The sequence below is a fragment of the Penaeus chinensis genome, chromosome 2 (assembly GCF_019202785.1).
Source record: "Penaeus chinensis breed Huanghai No. 1 chromosome 2, ASM1920278v2, whole genome shotgun sequence".
NCBI classification, from domain to species: domain Eukaryota; kingdom Metazoa; phylum Arthropoda; class Malacostraca; order Decapoda; family Penaeidae; genus Penaeus; species Penaeus chinensis.
In genome coordinates, this window is record NC_061820.1 from 3212014 (window position 1) to 3229513 (window position 17500).

At 48.5% G+C, this 17500-nt stretch overlaps 1 protein-coding gene across 1 annotated transcript in view; it reads left to right on the forward strand.

The window, feature by feature from the left end:
• LOC125031157 (RNA-binding protein Musashi homolog Rbp6-like) overlaps positions 1 to 17500 on the forward strand; it is a gene marked incomplete in the record, with an annotated part of 674840 nt that overhangs the window by 380138 nt on the left and 277202 nt on the right.

The following is a 17500-nucleotide window of genomic DNA, read 5'->3' on the forward strand; positions in this document are numbered from 1 at the left end:
CTCTCTCTCTCTCTCTCCCTCTCTCCCTCCCTCCCTCCCTCCCTCCCTCCCTCCCTCCCTCCCTCCCTCCCTCCCTCCTTCCCTCCCTCCCCTTCTGCCCTTCCATTGCACCTAGTCTCTCTTGCTACCCTCCCCCCTCCCCCCCCTCCCCCTGGGCATTATGTAGGCTCTACTTGCACTAAGAAAGGGATTGATGACGTCACACGAATGTGCGCGGGTGAGGGAGGGTGAGGTGGTAGGGGGTGAGAGGGGAAGAGGGGAATGAAGGGAGTGCTGCATGTGTTACTCCACGGTTGTCTGTTATGCTTTATATTTTTGGGATTTCTCTCTCTCTCTCTCTCTCTCTCTCTTCTCTCTCTCTCTCTCTCTCTCTCTCTCTCTCTCTCTCTCTCTCGCTCGCTCGCTCTCTCTCTCTCTCTCTCTCTCTCTCTCTCTCTCTCTCTCTCTCTCTCTCTCTTTCTCTCTATCTCTCTCTCTCGCTCTCTCTCTCTCTCTCTCTCTCTCTCTCTCTCTCTCTCTCTCTCTCTCTCTCTCTCTCTCTCTCTCTCTCTCTCTCTCGCTCCCTCACATCTGTCCTTTCTTCCCTGCCAATCTATCACACTACCCATCACCTGCCTCTCCTCTCCTCCGTTATTCCTTCTCCCATTCTTCTTTATCCATCAAATTTCATGAGATCATTCAGCTCTCATACCCTGCCCTTCCCCTCTCCATCCCCCTCCTCCCCTTCCCTCTCCTTGCCTCCTTTTTCCCATGTTCTTTCCTCCTCTTCTCTATCTTTCCCATCCCTCCCCTTCCTTTCCCCTTCCTTTCTCTCCCTATTCCACCCTCCTTTCCCCCCTTTCCCTCGTAGGAGCTGCCGAAATCCTTCTCGTGGGGGGGTAGGGGGGGGCTCCCTAGGTTCGATGGAAGGGGAGGAGAAGGGGATAGGAGGGAGGGGAGGTGGAAGGATGTATGGAAGAGGGGACGAGGTGAAAGGATGGAAAGAAGGAGTGAGGTGGAAGGATGGAAGGAGGTGAGGAAGGAGGAAGGATGGGAGATATTGAAAGAGGGAGAAGAACAGAAGGAGGAAGGAGGATGGATGGAAGAAATTGCAGGAGGGGGGAAGAACAAGAGGAAGAGGGGCGAATGGATACAAAGAGGTAGAAGGATGAAATGAAAGGAGGTGGAGAAAGGGAAAAAAGAAGGAATAATGAGAGAGAGAGAGAGAGAGAGAGAGAGAGAGAGAGAGAGAGAGAGAGAGAGAGAGAGAGAGAGAGAGAGAGAGAGAGAGAGAGAGAGAGAGAGAGAGAGAGAGAGAAAGAGAGAGAGAGAGAAGAGACTGAATTCCCCCTTCCGACTTAATGACGAATACGCAAATAGAGAAAATGAGATAAGGCGATGATAAGAACGTAAATTGATTAATCCAGGCAGAGATTATTAGATGATGAAGATGAATAAATAAGCAGAGTAGAAACATGATGGGATGAATGATGCATAGTGTATAACGTACATTAGACGGCATGTTTAAATGACCGAGAATTATGCTCGAAGGAAATATGACAAAACGAAATCAATTAAGTACTACGCGGGGGTGTTTAATGGCTTAAGGTGGGGGGAGGGGTAGGGGGAGGAGGGAAGGGGGTAGGGGAAGGATGGGAGGGGAGGGGACGGGAGGGGGGCATTGTGTGTTTCTTCTGAGGTTGGTTTTCTTCGTTAATGCGAGACAAAGGCGGGACAAGTCTGTAATTTTAGCCTCGAGACGTTTTGTTTGGCTTTGAAAGAAAAGTGTTGGGGCCCTACCTGTATCTTCTACTCCCCCCCTCCCCACACAGTTTCCCACCTACCCCCTTCCCTTTAGCCTCCACCTTACCCCTACCCCAACCTCCCCCTTTCATTCCCCACACTATACCTTACCCCCCCCCTCCCACCAACAACACATTCCTCCCCTCACATCATACCCTCCCCCTCCCCGTTCCTCCAACACCCCCTCCTACCCCCCCATCACCCCCCCCCCAGTAACACCTATATCCTACCCTCCCCTTCTTTCAGAGTTCTTAATTACTGGATTAGTAGTAACTTTCTCCCTGACAACATGATGAGACAGTCGCTAACACGGAAAATTGTCTTGCAGTTCTTCCCTTTGTCAATAATATTTAGCCGGGGTCGTGGGAGGGTGTCAGTCAGTGTACTCACGATGGGGGGGGGAGGGGAAAGGGGGAAGGGGGAAGGGGGAAGGAGGGAAAAGGGGAGGGCAAGGGCGGATGTGATGTGGGGAGGAAGGGGGGAAGGGGGTGGGGGAAGGCAAGGGGGAAGGGAGGAAGGGGAAAGAGGGGAAGGGGGAAGGGCAAGGAGGTAGGGAGGAGGGGGACAGGGGTAAGGGGGGAGGGCAAGGGCGGATGTGTAGGTCGCTTACACTTGAGAGAACGCGCAGGTGTTCTTGGGTCTTTTACTTGCGTTTTTTAAAAACATTTTTGGGCGATTTTTTTTTTAAAGCGTTCTTCGTGAATTTTATGGCGTCGCTGTTATATCAACGTGTCTTCGCTGACTCATCATCAGCCCGGACCTAATGGCTCGGCAAAGGATCCCCTGAAAAAAGAAGAAAACAAAAAAAAAACATAATAAATGAAGTAAGAAAAGAAAATGGAAAACGGTGTGAAGCAAAGGATGAAACAGCAGTGAGCAGCGTGAAGCGAAGAATGAAAAATGGTGTTGAGAATGAATTAGAAAAGGCAGAAGGGAAACAGAGCATAAAATAACACAAAATGGAAAGAGGAATAAAAGAAAGAGAAAAATAATATGAGACAAGAAGAAGAAATAAAACAAAAATTCACCAATAAATGAGATGAAAACACACCCAAAAAATAAAAAATAAAAAAAGGAAAATATAACGATGCAGATCATAAGCAAATAAAAACCGAAATAAAACAGACATTTTGCAATAACAAAAGCATAAGGGCGTGAGGTGATAGGGCGTCGAGAAGCAAATCACATTGCGTGACACGTCTGCGCCTTCCGCTGCTGCCTTGTTACGCCTGTTACCTCCAGCAGGTGAGGTGACTTTGGGGTCACTCCCTCCCCCTACCCCCTCCCCCAGGCCTCCCCTTCCCCCCTCTTTCACTTCATTTGGTTCATTTCCTTGGCGTTGTTAACTTTTTTTCTTCTTCCGTCTTCTTCTTCTTGTGTTTTTCTTTGCTGTCTTTCGTTATTCGTTGTTTTTTTCTTTTTCGCTTCATTCGTGTTTGTTTTGTTTTTTTCTCACTCTATTTTTCTCTTTCCCGATTTTCTAAATTATCAACATAATTTGTTCCTTTATTTCTCATTTCGCTTACCTTTTCTCCTCTTGTTCACCCTCCTCCTCTTACTCCTCTTGTTCACCCTCCTCTTACTCCTCGTATTCCTTATTTTTTCCTCTGTCTCCCCCATTTTCCTCCTTTTCCTTTTCCTCTGTTTATTTCCCCTTTCTCAAACTCCTCCCTTCCCCATTTCCCATCACCCCCTTCCCCACTTCCCATCACCTTCCTTCCCCCATTCCCCATCACTCCCTTCCCCATTCCTCCTATCCCCTCACCCCCATTCCCCATCACTCCCTTCCCCACTCCTCCTATCCCCATCACCCCCTCACCCCCATTCCCCACCACTCCCTTTCCCCCATTCCCATGCAGCTCCCTTCCCCATCACCTTCCCCCCATTCCCCATCACCTGAATATTGCAGCGGCGTTGGAACAGGTAACGAAGGAAAGCTTGGTAATTGTTTAAAGGGCAGGTGGTATAGGGAGATAATCCATGGCGCTGGCCCCTCGCCTCGGGGGACCAGTTCACGCTCGATGGCTGTCGTGAGAGCTGGGGGAGAAGGGAGCAGGAGGAGTAGGAGGAAGATGGAGAGGAGGAAAAGGAGGATGGAGAGGAGGGATGGGGGAAAGAGGGGAGGAGGAGGTGGAGGGAAGAAGAAGAAGGGGAAGGAGGTGGAGAAGAAAAAGAAAAAGAAGGAGGAGGAGGAAAAAAAGAAGAAGGGGAAGGAGAAGGAGGAGGAGAGGAAGAAGAAAAAGAAAAAGGAGGAGGAGGAGGAGGAGGAAAAAAAGAAGAAGGGGAAGGAGAAGGAGGAGGAGAGGAAGAAGAAAAATAAAAATAAGGAGGAGGAGGAAAAAAGAAGAAGGGGAAGGAGAAGGAGGAGGAGAGGAAGAAGAAAAGAAAAAGGAGGAGGAGGAGGAGGAGGAAAAAAAGAAGAAGGGGAAGGAGAAGGAGGAGGAGAGGAAGAAGAAAAATAAAAATAAGGAGGAGGAGGAAAAAAGAAGAAGGGGAAGGAGAAGGAGGAGGAGAAGAAAGAGAAAAAGAAGGGAGAGGAGGAGGTGCTTGATACGCCAGGTGGGTGGGTACTGGAGCTCAACCGCCTCGGCCTCACGCCTCTTAACTCCCCTTGCTTTTGTCTTCGTTCTTGCCTCTCTCGTGGATCTGGGTTCATTTCCCCCCCCCCCCCCCTTTTTTTTTTTCTCTCCTCGCTCTCTTAATCGTACTCATTTTCTTCTTCACGCTCCTCGTCTTCCTCTTTCTTTTCTTCCTCCTCCTCCTCCTCTTTCTCCTCCTCCGCCTCCTCCTCTTCCTCCACCTTCTTTGCATAATCCTCCCTTTGGCCTCTTCCTCTTTACCTGCTTTCCACACGACCTGCAGTCATAAGCGGAGAATCCACAGCAAGCGGATCTCGGCGATGGAGGAGGAGGAGGAGGAGGAGGAGGAAGAGGAGGAGGAGGAGGAGGAGGAAGAGGAGGAAGAGGAGGAAGAGGAGGAAGAGGAGGAAGAGGAGGAGGAGGAGGAGGAGGAGGAGGAGGAGGAGGAGGAGGAGGAGGAGGAGGAGGAGGAGGAGGAGGAGGAGGAGGAGAGAGGAGAAGAAGAAGAGGAGGAGGAGGAGGAGGAGGAGGAGGAGGAAGAGGAGGAGGAGGAGGAGGAGGAGGAGGAGGAGGAGGAAGAGGAGGAGGAGGAGGAGGAGGAGGAGGAGGAGGAGGAGGAGGAGGAGGAGGAGGAGGAGGAGGAGAAGGAGGAGGTGGAGGAGGAGGAGGAGGAGGAGGAGGAGAGAGGAGAAGAAGAAGAGGAGGAGGAGGAGGAGGAGGAGGAGAGAAGAGAAGAGAAGAGAAGAGAGAAGAGAAGAGAAGAGAAGAGAGAAGAGAGGAGGAGGAGGAGGGAGAGTAGGAGGAGAGTAGGGAGGGAGGGGAGAGGCTAATGTGTCGAAGCTCTAGTACTTCCGTAACTTCGAAGAAAGAATGAAAAGAAAAAAGAGAAAAGAAAAAAAGGGAAATATAATGATTGAGACTGATATCGAGAGGCAAGTTGAACGGTGTCCAGTTACGCTTTATTTTGAATTTTTAAAGAGAGGCGAAGGAGAGAGAGTGAGAGAGAGAAAGAGGAAGAAAGAAAGAAGAAAAAAAAGAAATGAGAGAGAATGAAAATAGAGAGAGAGGGGAGAAAGGGGGAAGAGGGAAATAGGGGATGAAGTTGGAGGAGGAGGAGGAGGAAGGTGGGTGAATCCGCCCACGCTCTCTGCCCACGCTACCCTCCTCCCCCCACCTCCCCCCCCTCCTCCTCCACCACGGATGCCCTGCAAGAGGTCGGTTCGTGGAGCCTCGGGCGCAGTACTAAAAGTTTGCGACATTTTTTTTCATCTTTTCTTTTATATTGAGACCTTTTTTTGGGCCTTATAGAAACGACGGTGGGGGTGAATCTTAATATCATTTTTTTTCTGCGTCTCGTAAGGGATATGGATGCTAGGTGCCCAAATGTAGATAGACGGACGAAATAATTCTTTGTTGGGTAAATAGATTTTATTTTTCGTTGAGAAACGGTTTATGAAGTTGCCGAGTTGTGTTATTATTAATTATTAATCATAATTATGGCAATTCGACATTAATTCACGACTGATTAACCCCATCAGCGCCTAGGAATCCTACGCAATAATCGCGGTGGAATGGCCTCATTGCAAGCACAAGAGCAGGCAGCAAGCACAGAGCATATACGCGGGGCTGTTTGCAATAGGTCAGGGAAAGCGCGCGTTCGGAAATCGAGCGATGAAGTTCACACACTCGTTTCAACTCCTCTTCTTGGCTTCGGCTTCGCTTCGCCAAACGAGGGAGAGGAGAGAAAGGGTGATGAAAAGGTGGTGGTGGTGGGGGTGGTGGTGGGGGTGGTAGAGGGAGGGGGTGGAGGAAGAGGAGGAGGAGGAGGAGGAGGAGGTGGTGGTGTTATTGGTGGCGTTGGAGGAGAAGAAAAAACTACGTAGAAGACGAAGACGAAAGAGAAGGAGGAGGAAGAAGAGGCAGAGGAGGAGAGCGGGGGAGACCCGGTCACTCGCCACGGGTGAGGTGACGGCGCTCGCTCTTGGGCACCGGAGCGTTCGTGAAGCAAAACCTCATCGTGATGAACTTTCGCCGAACGCCTGAACTCCGTGGCGGAAGCGGGAATTTCCCCCGGAGGTTGGCGTCGTCGGGGGCGCGGCGAAGGGGTCAAGGCAGGGGAGGGGGGGGTCAGGGTAAAGGGGGGGATAGGGTGATCAGAGTAAAGGGGTAAGGGGTGTGGAGGGTAAGGTGGGGGGGTGGAGGGAGAGGGGTCGGTCGTGAGATGCGATTCGAGAGGGGGAAATGGGGTCGGAGGTTGTTGTTAAACGTGGCGTACGTACACACACACACGCACACGCACACGCACACGCACACACCGCACGAGATCATATAATGATGACATGCAAATGAATACCCATTAATATGCGTGAAATCCGGGAAAAATGCTGAGACAAAAATCGGCGTTTGTTATGAGGTTCCATCACGGGGCATTTACGTTCATGTTTATGTTGCCTTACACACATTATGCAGTTTTACCTTGTGTCTACATATATAGCGGGCACGGAGAAATATCTCGGGGGGGAGGGGGGGGGCGCTGTTTATTGAAAGTGTAGAAACTTTCTTCTTGGTCTAAAGTATTTGAACATTTCCCACTACGAAACATTTTCTTTGTGCCGTTCTCTCTCTCTCCCCCCCCCCCCCCCCCCCCCCCCTCTCTCTCTCTCTCTCTCTCTCTCTCTCTCTCTCTCTCTCTCTCTCTCTCTCTCTCTCTCTCTCTCTCTCTCTCTCTCTCTCTCTCTGCCACTCACCCTCTGCTGCTTCTACTACTATAACTCTTCCTTCTGCTCACCTCTCTCCCTTCCCCCTTCCTCTCTCCCTTCCAGCCCACCCTTCCCCTGCTTTTCTTGCTCACGCCCATTTTCGGTAAAGAGTTCAAATGATCACGCTGAGTAGGGAGTCAGGATAATGACGACGGTGGTTTACTTTGGCCTCCGCTCCACATAGTGCGGGAACAGGATGCAAACTGGGTAGGTGCGTTGACTTCTACTCCCCCCCTCCCCCCCCTCCTCCTCCTCCTCTCCCTTCTCCATCTCCTCCAACGCCATGCGCCCCCCCCCCTCCCTCTCTCTTCTCCTCATCTTTCTCTCTCTTCATCTCTCGATTTTTTTCTTATCTCTGTCTCTCTTTCTCGTTCTCTTCTGTCTCTCTTTTTTTTTCTCTCTCTCTCTCTTTCCTGTTCTCTTCTATCTGCCTTTTTAAATCTCTCTCTCTTTCTGGTTCTACTTCTCTTTCTCATTCTCTCTATCTCCCTCTCTCCCTCCCTCCCTCCCTCCCTCCCTCCTCCCTCCCTCCTCCCTCCCTGCCCCACGCCTGCTCACTATCCTATTTTGTTCTGACTACTTTTATCTTTCCCATTTCCTTTTATTGTCATTATATTACTATTTTAATCCACCCTTCATTTCCTGATTTTCTTCCACCAATCCCATTCACGCTTACACCCCCCCCCTTCCCCCTCTCTAGCCCCCCAATGACGTAGCCTGCTCCCCCCCTCTCCCCGCCCTGCACCGCCGCCGCGGCTACACTGCCTCGCTCTCGCCGAAATACCCGTATGTAAATTTTAAGCTGTATAAAACTCCATAACTACAGTTACGCGGTCGTTCTCCGGTTTAAATGATAATCGTCGTAAGTATGGATACCTCCTATGGGCGATTATTGTGTTAATTTCGCTCGGTCGCGCGTCAGCCGAATACGCTTTTGGCGGGAAAATGGACTTCTTGACGAGCTTCCTCTTGAATCTCCATCAAACTGTGCTGGATGGGATTCGCGCGTTCGATGGCGAGAGGGGGAAGGGAGAGGGGAGGGAAGGGAGAGGGAGGAAGGGAGCGAGAGAGTGGGAGGGCAAAAGGGGATAGAGAGAGAGTGTAGGAGAGTAAAGAGGGGATAAATAGAGTGAGAGAGAAGAGTGCTCTTGAGTGAGAGAGATGAGAAAAAAAAAAAATATATATATATATATAGGGAGAGAGAGAGAGAGAGAGAGAGAGAGAGAGAGAGAGAGAGAGAGAGAGAGAGAGAGAGAGAGAGAGAGAGAGAGAGAGAGAGAGAGAGAGAGAGAGGCTAGCCGCGGCGGGGAAACCTCTTCCATACGTATGGTGATCATCTCGATAACTTAGGATCGAGATCCCCTTAGCTGTCAGTGATCCTCTCTTGCGGGTTTTTTAGAGTATAAGGGAAAGGGAAATGGAAAGGGGAAAAGCAAAAAGGGGGAAAAGGGATAGGAAACACTAGCCAGAAAAGGAGAGTCCGTTGTTGGGGAAGGTTTGGAAAGGGTATTGGGGAGAAAATTGTGGGTTGTTGCAAGCGGGACGTGGGAGAGAGAAAGAAGGTTAAAGGTGGCTATCAGTGCGTATGAGGGGGGTGGGGGGAGAGCGTGGGGAGTGGGGGGGTGGGAGCTGAGTGGAGGCGTAGCTGTTGGCGTTTTTAATGGTCTTCGGGTGCTTTTGTCACTATTCTTTTTTTTTTTTTCTTTTTCTCTTTTATCTGACTTTCTCTGTCTATGTCTCTCTCTCTCTCCCTCCCTCCCTCTCTCTCTCTCCCCCTTTCACCCTTTCCCTCTCCCTCCCCCTCTATCACCCTCCCTCCCCCCTCCCCTCGCCCTCTCCCTTCACCCCCTCTCTCCACCTTTCCCCCTCCCCCCTCCTTCCCCTTCCCCTTCCCCTTCCCCTTCCCCTTCCTTCCCCCCTCCCACCCCCTCTCCGTTGCAAAATCCATCCAAATAGAAAGATCTCGAGGAGTCGTTAAGAGGGTCGTCATTACAGTCCTCGTGGTCGTTCTATCTTGGAACACGAGGGAGAGTCTCTACCTGTTTAGGATGTGAACGACGGGAAACTGATCATTAGGCGACGAATGAGTGATGACTATTTTGTCTCCTTTTCTTCGTTTCTGTTTTTTTTTTTTTTTCTGGTCATGAGGTGATGTCTCTCTTTGTTTTCCTTTTTTTCTGTTCGTATTATATATATATATATATATATATATATATATATATATATATATATTTGAAATCAGTCAGCCTTTTTAATTCTTTGTTTTTCATATTTATTTTTTTTTATTTTTTTTTGATGAGAGTGAACACCTGAGGGATGACCGGGTGACAGAGATACTTCGATAGGTGTCAGTTGATGACATAATGACATAGTAAAAACTAAAAAATAAAGAAAAAACAAAGAAAAGAGAAAAACAAAAGGAAATATTTTTAAAGGGCAAACAACCGAAACGGGAGAGTCCGGTCTTCAAGAGCTTGCAGTTTGCCTTTCTTTTCTTTCTTGATACTTCTTGATTTTTATTTTTGTTCTGGTGTTCTTCTCGTGTTCTGTCTGTTTTTAATGTAATCTTTTATTTGTTTTCTTTATTTTATTATTATTATTATTATTATTATTATTATTATTATTATTATTATTGTTTTGTTCTGGCGTTCTCCTCGTGTTCAACTTCACTCGATGAAAGTCGAAACAGTAGAACATTTTGTGCGGCAGTGGGAAAGGGAATAAAATAATAATAATAAAAAAGGACGAAACCAAAGCGAGAGAACGAGATAGAGAGAGAATAAAAAAAAAATGGACTCCACGCCATAGTTGAAAAAGGGTTTCCCGCCAGACAACGCAGCGAGTGATTAACCTTCCCTGATTGACTCAAGCTCAGTTAAATGTATATATCGTAAACCGGCGGGAGATGGTTTATGGCCGTCCTTTGTGCCGGTGTCCACATAGTTATCTGTCCTTGTGTAATTTCCCGGTGACAAAGCACCCTCTTGCTGTCATTTACTTTGATTGGTTAGAAGCAGTCACCGTTGTTAGAGGGGCGGAGGGCAACTGACGCACGCACTTATGTAGCGGGAGGGGTGGGTGCACGCACGCACACAAACCAGGAAGAGAGAAGGGTGGAGAGGTGCGAGGGAGAGAGAGAAGGGTGTGGAGAGGTGTGAAAGGGAGAGAGATATGGCGAGGGGAGAGGGAGTGAGTAAGATAGAGAGAGAGAGAGAGAGACAGAGACAGAGACAGAGACAGAGACAGAGACAGAGAGAGACAGAGAGAAAGACAGACAGACAGATAGACAGATAGACAAGAGAGAGAAACAGTGAATTTTACAAAGAGGTGCGAGAAAGAGAAAGAGGCATGTGGAAGGGTGAGAAACAGACAGAGGAAGAGGAGAGACAATAGAGTAAATGGGAGGAATGTTTTATGATTTTCAATTCTCTTTTTGTCTCTTTCTCACATCACTAAACGTCCATAGAACAATAGAGAGAGCGCAGGTCTTTCCCACGAGAAATTGCGAGAAGCCGTCTCGATTGGAATATCAGTGAAACGAGAGGGGAAAGAGGCGAAAGAATGAGAATGGGACAAAGAAATAATAAAAGAGAAAAGTAAAGGAAGAAATAGAGAATCGGTGGGAAAAAACATTTAGGGTGATATACAGCGAGAGAAATGAAAATGAAAGGAAAAATAAATTGTAAAGAGAAAAAGAAAATACCGATATCCTAAAAAATACGGAGAGAGGGAAAATATAAGGGAAAAGAGGAGAAGCAAAACAAATAAGGGAATAGAAGAAGAAGAACAAGAAGGTGAAGAAGAGGGAGAGGGAGAGAAAGTAAAAGAAAGAGAAGGAAAAAAATATAAGAAAAAGAAGAAGAAGAAGAAGAAGAAGAAGAAGAAGAAGAAGAAGAAGAAGAAGAAGAAGAAGAAGAAGAAGAAGAAGAGGAGAGAAAAAAGGAGAAGTAAAATAATAATAATAAGAAGAAGAAGGAGAAGTAAAAGAAGAAGGACAAGAACAAGACGAAGACGAAGACGAAGACGAAGACGAAGACGGCGACGACGATGAAGAAGTAAAAGAAGAAGAAAAGAAAAAGAAGACGAAGGAGAGGAGGAGGAGACCGCGCACGCAGCGAGCGGGCCGGCCGAGACCCAATCGGCGCGCGGCCCATCTCACCTTCCGGCAGGGCGTCGCCTATCCTCGAGCTCTTAGTGCGATTAAAAGTAGCAGTAGCCCCGCCGTTCGTATTTTCGTCCGTGTAGTCTCGGAGTAATAATGTTATCGCTAAATGAGACAGAGTGTGGGATGGGGAGGGAGGGAGGGGAAGGAGGGAGGGTGGGTGGGTGAAGGGATGAAGGGAGGGATGGGAGGGAGTGAGTGAGGGATGGAGAGAAGGTATAAGATTATATATATATATGTATATATATATTTGTATATATATTATATATCATATATAATATATATCATATATATTATGTGTATTACACACACACACACACACACACACACACACACACACACACACACACACACACACACACACACACACACACACACACACACACACGCATATATATATATATATATATATATATATATATATATATATATATATATAAATATATATATATATATATATATATATATATATATATATTAAGGTATGCGCGTCCAAAGGCGTTCTCCGTAAATACGTTTATTAAATGTTTTGTTGATTTAAACTTTCATCTGTAATATAAGTATCGATATGTTTACGTCGGTGCATTACAGTCAGCAAATAGAGGACATTATCGTGAACATATCGACGATTATGTCATAGATGAAAAGTTAGATTAATAAGACATTTAATAAACGTGTTGTCGGGTCATTGGTCTGAGAACACTTCGGATGCGCCTTGTATGTCTTTATTATAAGTTATATTCTTCCGCCTTCGTGACCTGACCGCGTGTCACGACCTTTAAAGAGAGAGAGGTGGGGGAAAAGGGGGGGGGTAGGATGGGAAGGGGGGTATTGTGGTTTTCGGTTTCCCCTCCTTCGTCACGCGAGTTTTCTGTTGATGGGGAATACGGCTCTTTTCCCCCTCTCCCTCTCCCGCTCCCTCTCCCTCTCCCTCTCCCTCTCCCTCTCCCTTACACTCCTTCATTCCTCTTCTCCCCCTTTTCTTCTTCACCCCCCCCCCCTTTCCTTCTTTATTCACGCCTCCCCCTCTCTTTCTTTACTTCTATCCCCCTCTCCCATCTCCTTCTCTCTCTCTCTCTCTCTCTCTCTGCTCTCTCGCTCTCTCTCTCATTCTCTCTCTCTCTCTCTCTCTCTCTCTCTCTCTCTCTCTCCTCTCTCTCTCTCTCTCTCTCTCTCTCTCTCTCTCTCTCTCTCCCTCTCTCCCTCTCTCCCTCCCTCCCTCCCTCCCCCCCTCCTCCTCACACTCCTCCCTCTTTCCTGTTTTGTGATCCTTTTCGGATTTGAAACACGTTAGCTCCATATATTTCCCTATTTCGGATAAGTGAATACGATGCGATGTGAAAGATGGTTCTATATTGACGACGGGAGGGTAAAGAAAGAAAGGAAAAAATGATTTTTAATCGGCGAAACAGCAATCGAAATATTTTGAATACGGATTAATTATCTCGATTAAAACCCCAAAGCGATTTCAGGATTTATGTTAATCGTCCCGGTGAGGAATCTCCGATATAACGGCGATTAAAACTTAGAAAAAAAAGTGATAAAAAAAATAATCTAAAAATGAATGTAACCCACAAGACCACTTAATTGTAATCACGGCACGAAATACACTCCTCGCCCCCATTATGTTAAAATACAAAATTAATAACTTCTTTTTTTTTTTTTTTTTTTTTACTTTCGTCCCCGACCGTATCAACTAAAACTTTAGATACTCGTAATTTCCATATCCATCAATTTAAGCGTTCGGGCGGGCCAAGGGGTGAAGGGCGTAAATCCCTTCCCCCACCCTCCCCCCTTCCCCTTCCCCTTCCCCTTCCCCTTCCCCCTCCCCCCTCTCCCCACGCCCACCTCGTTTTCCCTTATCTCTCCCTTCTTTGTTTTCCATCCTCCGCTCTTCTTCTGTTCTTTCCTCCTTCACTATTTCTTCTCCTTTACCTGCTCTCTCTCTCTCCTTCCTTCCTTCCCCCTCTTCCCTTGGTCTTCCTCTCCCCCCCTCCATCGCTTTCCATCCTTCCCCTCCCTCCTCCCCCGCCCGCACTTTCCTTCCCCTCCTCCCTCCCCTCCCCTCCCCCTCCCTCCCTCCCCCCTCCCCATCCCCGCCCACCTACACCCTCATAAATCATGTGCAAACACGAGGGTTAGTTTATGCGTCTGCCTTACATGAACAGGACGATAACACCTTCCATAGAGGGGGGGGGGGGTAAGGGACGCTAGGGGAGGGGTAAGGGACGCTAGGGGAGGGGTAAGGGATGTTAGGGGAGGGGTATGGGACGTTAGGGTAAGGGTAAGGGATGTTAGGGGAGGGGTATGGGACGCTAGGGTAAGGCTTGCTAGGGGAGGGGTAAGGGGTAAGGGAAAGGTCGGAGGATGGGTAAGGGGGTTTAGGATGCTAGGGCCGTTTGGGGAGGGGGTAAGGGGGGGTTGGGTAGGGATTATTATTCCTTAGGAACACCGATTAATTGGAGCGATAAGAGCGGCTGGCGATAATTCAACCGATTAAACTTGTCGGCAACTGACACTTCCGGGAGTAATGGGTGATTGTTTTTTTTTTTTTTTTTTTTTTATCGGTGGGATTTTGTGTTCTTCTATATGTTTTGTTGTTGTTGTTGTTGTTGTTATATTGTGATTATTGTCATTTATTGTTTTCTCTTTGGTTTTGTCTTTCTCTTTGCTCCTGTTTTAGAGTAATTAGAGACGCTTGATAGGCGGTCTTAATGGGGCGTATATTCGATTTCCTCTTTGCTGTATCGATTTCCGCTTTTTTTTTTAATCGAAATATTGATTTAGGCCTTCTCGGGGCGGCGGGAGGAAGCGTAATCAAGCGTATCGTCCGAATAAGTTCGTTAACGCAGAGGGTTTAATCGATACAGCGGCCGAAGCACGGAAAGTACGGAGTAATTTTCGGAGTAGCAGCCGCCTTCCCTCTCCCTTCCCTCTCACCATCACCCTGCCCCTCCTCCCCCTGCCTCTATTCCCTCCCCCCTCCCCCTCCTCCCCCTGCTTCTATTTCCTCCCCCTCCTCCTCCCCCTCCCCCTCCCCCTCCCCCTCCCCCTCCCCTTCCCCCTGCCTCTATTCCCTCTCCCACCTTCCTCCTCCCCCTCCCCCCTCCCCCTTCCCCTTCCACTCCCCCTCCCCCTCCTCCCCCAACTACTACTCTCTCTTCCCCCCCTCCCACTCCTCCCCCTGCTACTACTCCCTGATAAGGCTTATCTGAGAGTCAGGTGTGAGCAAATTGTGTGCAGTGAGTATTGTTTGTGGGAAGGGAGGGGGGGGGGAGGAGGGGTTGAGAGAGAGAAGGACGATGTTAGGGGTAGAGGTGGGGGAGAGAGAGAGAGAGAGAGAGAGAGAGAGAAGAGAGAGAGAGAGAGAGAGAGAGAGAGAGAGAGAGAGCGGAGAGGGAATGTAGCTAGTGATAGATATGAAATGAAAAACTGAGGAAGAAAAGAAAAGAGAAAGGTGAGAGAATAACAAAAAAAAAAAAAAAAAAAAAGGATGGGGTAATTGGAAACACCAGAGACAAGAAGAAGAAGCAGACGAAGCAGAAGAAGAAAAAGAAGAGAGAGAGACAGCAGAGACAGCGACGCTCCATCCAGCCTTACTGCAGGTGGACTGTCTGTCAAGGAACGCCAAGTCACTCTCGATTTCATGCCTTCTCATGCGGTCCCTCCCGAGGCCTACATCAATTTCCCTCGGCGCGCAATTACTGCCACCAGGTAGATGTCCACGCGGTCATAAAGAGGGGGGGGGGGGGGGGCTGCGTTTCCATTTATTAGGCTCAGAGATACACACATGTATAGATTATTATCTACACACACACACACACACACACACACACACACACACACACACACACACACACACACACACACACACACACACACACACACACACAGAGGGAGAGAGAGAGAGAGAGAGAGAGAGAGAGAGAGAGAGAGAGAGAGAGAGAGAGAGAGAGAGAGAGAGAGAGAGAGAGAGAGAGATTGAATTCAAGATAAAGATTAAGACACAGAGGAGAAAGACACGTAATAAAAGAGAGAGACAAAAACATACCCAAACACACGTATCACAGGTCGTCCTCGTCTCATGCTGTAGCTCAAGCGACAGCCCGGCCTCGAGGTGGAGGATCAGAGCGAGGCGAACGAATGGTCGAGGGAATAAATTTTCACCTCAGATACACCTTTTTTTTTTTCTTCATCTTCTTTCTATTCCTTTTTTTTTTTCCTTTTTTTTTCTTGCCCTTATGTGGTGCGAGGAGACCCGTGTTGCCACCACCGCCACATTATTTGACAGTGAGGACACTTAAGGGATGTTATCTCGGGCTGGCAACAATGTCGCGCGTCTCCTTATTTACGCGTTCGGCTCTTTTGACATGTGTTTGGGGGTGACCTGTTCGCGCGGGAGGGGAGGGGGGAGGGGGGTGGTGGAGGGGGTAAAGAGGAGGACGAGGGGGAGGGTGGAGGAGGAGGAGGAGGAGGAGGACGAGGGGGAGGGTGGAGGAGGAGGAGGAGGAGGGTAGAGGAGGAGGAGGGGAGGATGGAAGAGAAGGAGGAGGGGGAAGGGGGTGACCTGTTCACGCGGGAGGGGAAGGGGGATAGGGGGAAGGGGATGGTGAGGAGTGGGAGTCAGGGGTGAGAGTGGATGGGGGAGGAGGAGGGGGAAGGGTATGAGGATAGAGGGTGGATGATGGAGAGGGTAAAGAGGAGGGTGGTGGGTGGGGAGAGAGTGAGGGGGAGGAGGAAGGGGGTGAGGATAGAGGGTGGAGAATATTGGGGAAGAGGAAAGCGGAGAGTGGAGGATAAGGGAAGCCTAAGAAGGAAAGAGAGAGTGAGGGAGAGGGAGATCAAGGAGAACGGAGAACAGGAGAAGAGAGAGATAAGAGGAAGGGGAAGGGGGGGATTTCTGTAAATTATATGCACGCTGGACTGCGCAGATCCGCCTTGACTTCTTTACGCGGTCGGGGGTTTAAGGAGAAAGGATTGTCTCCCGCTAACAGGGTGGCAGCTCGGGGGAAGGGAAGGAATGGGGGGAAGGGGAGAGAGGGGGGAAGGGGAGAGAGGGGGAGAGGGGGGAAGGGAGGTGAAGGGTGAGAGAGAGAGAGAGAGAGAGAGAGAGAGAGAGAGATAGTGAGTGAGTGAGTGAGTGAGAGTGAGAGAGAGTGAGAGTGAGAGTGAGAGTGAGAGAGAGAGAGGGAGAGAAGGAGAAGGAGAAAGAGAAAGAGAAAGAGAAAGGGAAAGAAAAAGAGAAAAGGAAAGAGAGAGAGAGAGAGACAGAGACAGAGAAAGTGTGTGTGTGAGAGAGAGAGAAAAGAGAGAGAGAGAGACAGAGACAGAGACAGAGACAGAGACAGAGACAGAGACAGAGAAAGTGAGAGAGAGAGAGAGAGAGAGAGAGAGAGAGAGAGAGAGAGAGAGAGAGAGAGAGAGAGAGAGAGAGAAAGAAGAAAGAAAGAAAGAAAGAAAGAAAGAAAGAAAGAAAGTAAGAGAGACAGAGAGATAGAGAGAGAAGGAAAAAACAAACAGAAAAAGGAAGAGAAGAATGAAACGAAGAAAAAGAAAATAGAAACAGAAACAGAAGAGTAATAGGAGCGAAAGTCGGTTCCAGTCAGGCGGCCGGTCATTTAGCTGTTAATCCGGCCAGGCAGACACAGAAATCGGAAAAGAGAAAGAGAGAGAAAGAGAGAGAGAGAGCGAAAGAGAAAGAGAAAGAGAAAGAGCGTCTTTGTCCTAACGAAGGAAGTCCATTCGACACGCTGATAATTAGGAAGTCGAGCGGGGGGGGGGAGGTGGAAGGAGGAGGAAAGGGGGGAGGAGAGGAGAGGTGGGAGGACGAGAGGGGAGGAATGGAAGATGGGAGGAGGAAGAGGAGGAGGAGGAGGAGGAGGAGGAGGAGGAGGAAAGGGGGTTTGGAAGAGGAGGAGAGAATATTAATGGAAGATGGAAGGAGGAAGGAGGAAAAGGGATGTGGAAGGAGGTACGATGAAAACAGGATGAGAGATGAGAAGACGGGAAGAAGGGAACATTGATGGCGGGAAGACGTAGGAGAAGAATGATCTCAAGAACAAGAGCCTAACCGTATTGTATATCATTGTATGTTGATATTATTTTCATTGTCATCACCATCATCATTATCATTATCATCACCATCATCATCTTCATCATCATCACCATCATCACCACATCATCATCATCGTCACCATCACTGTGGTTGTTATCGTTAA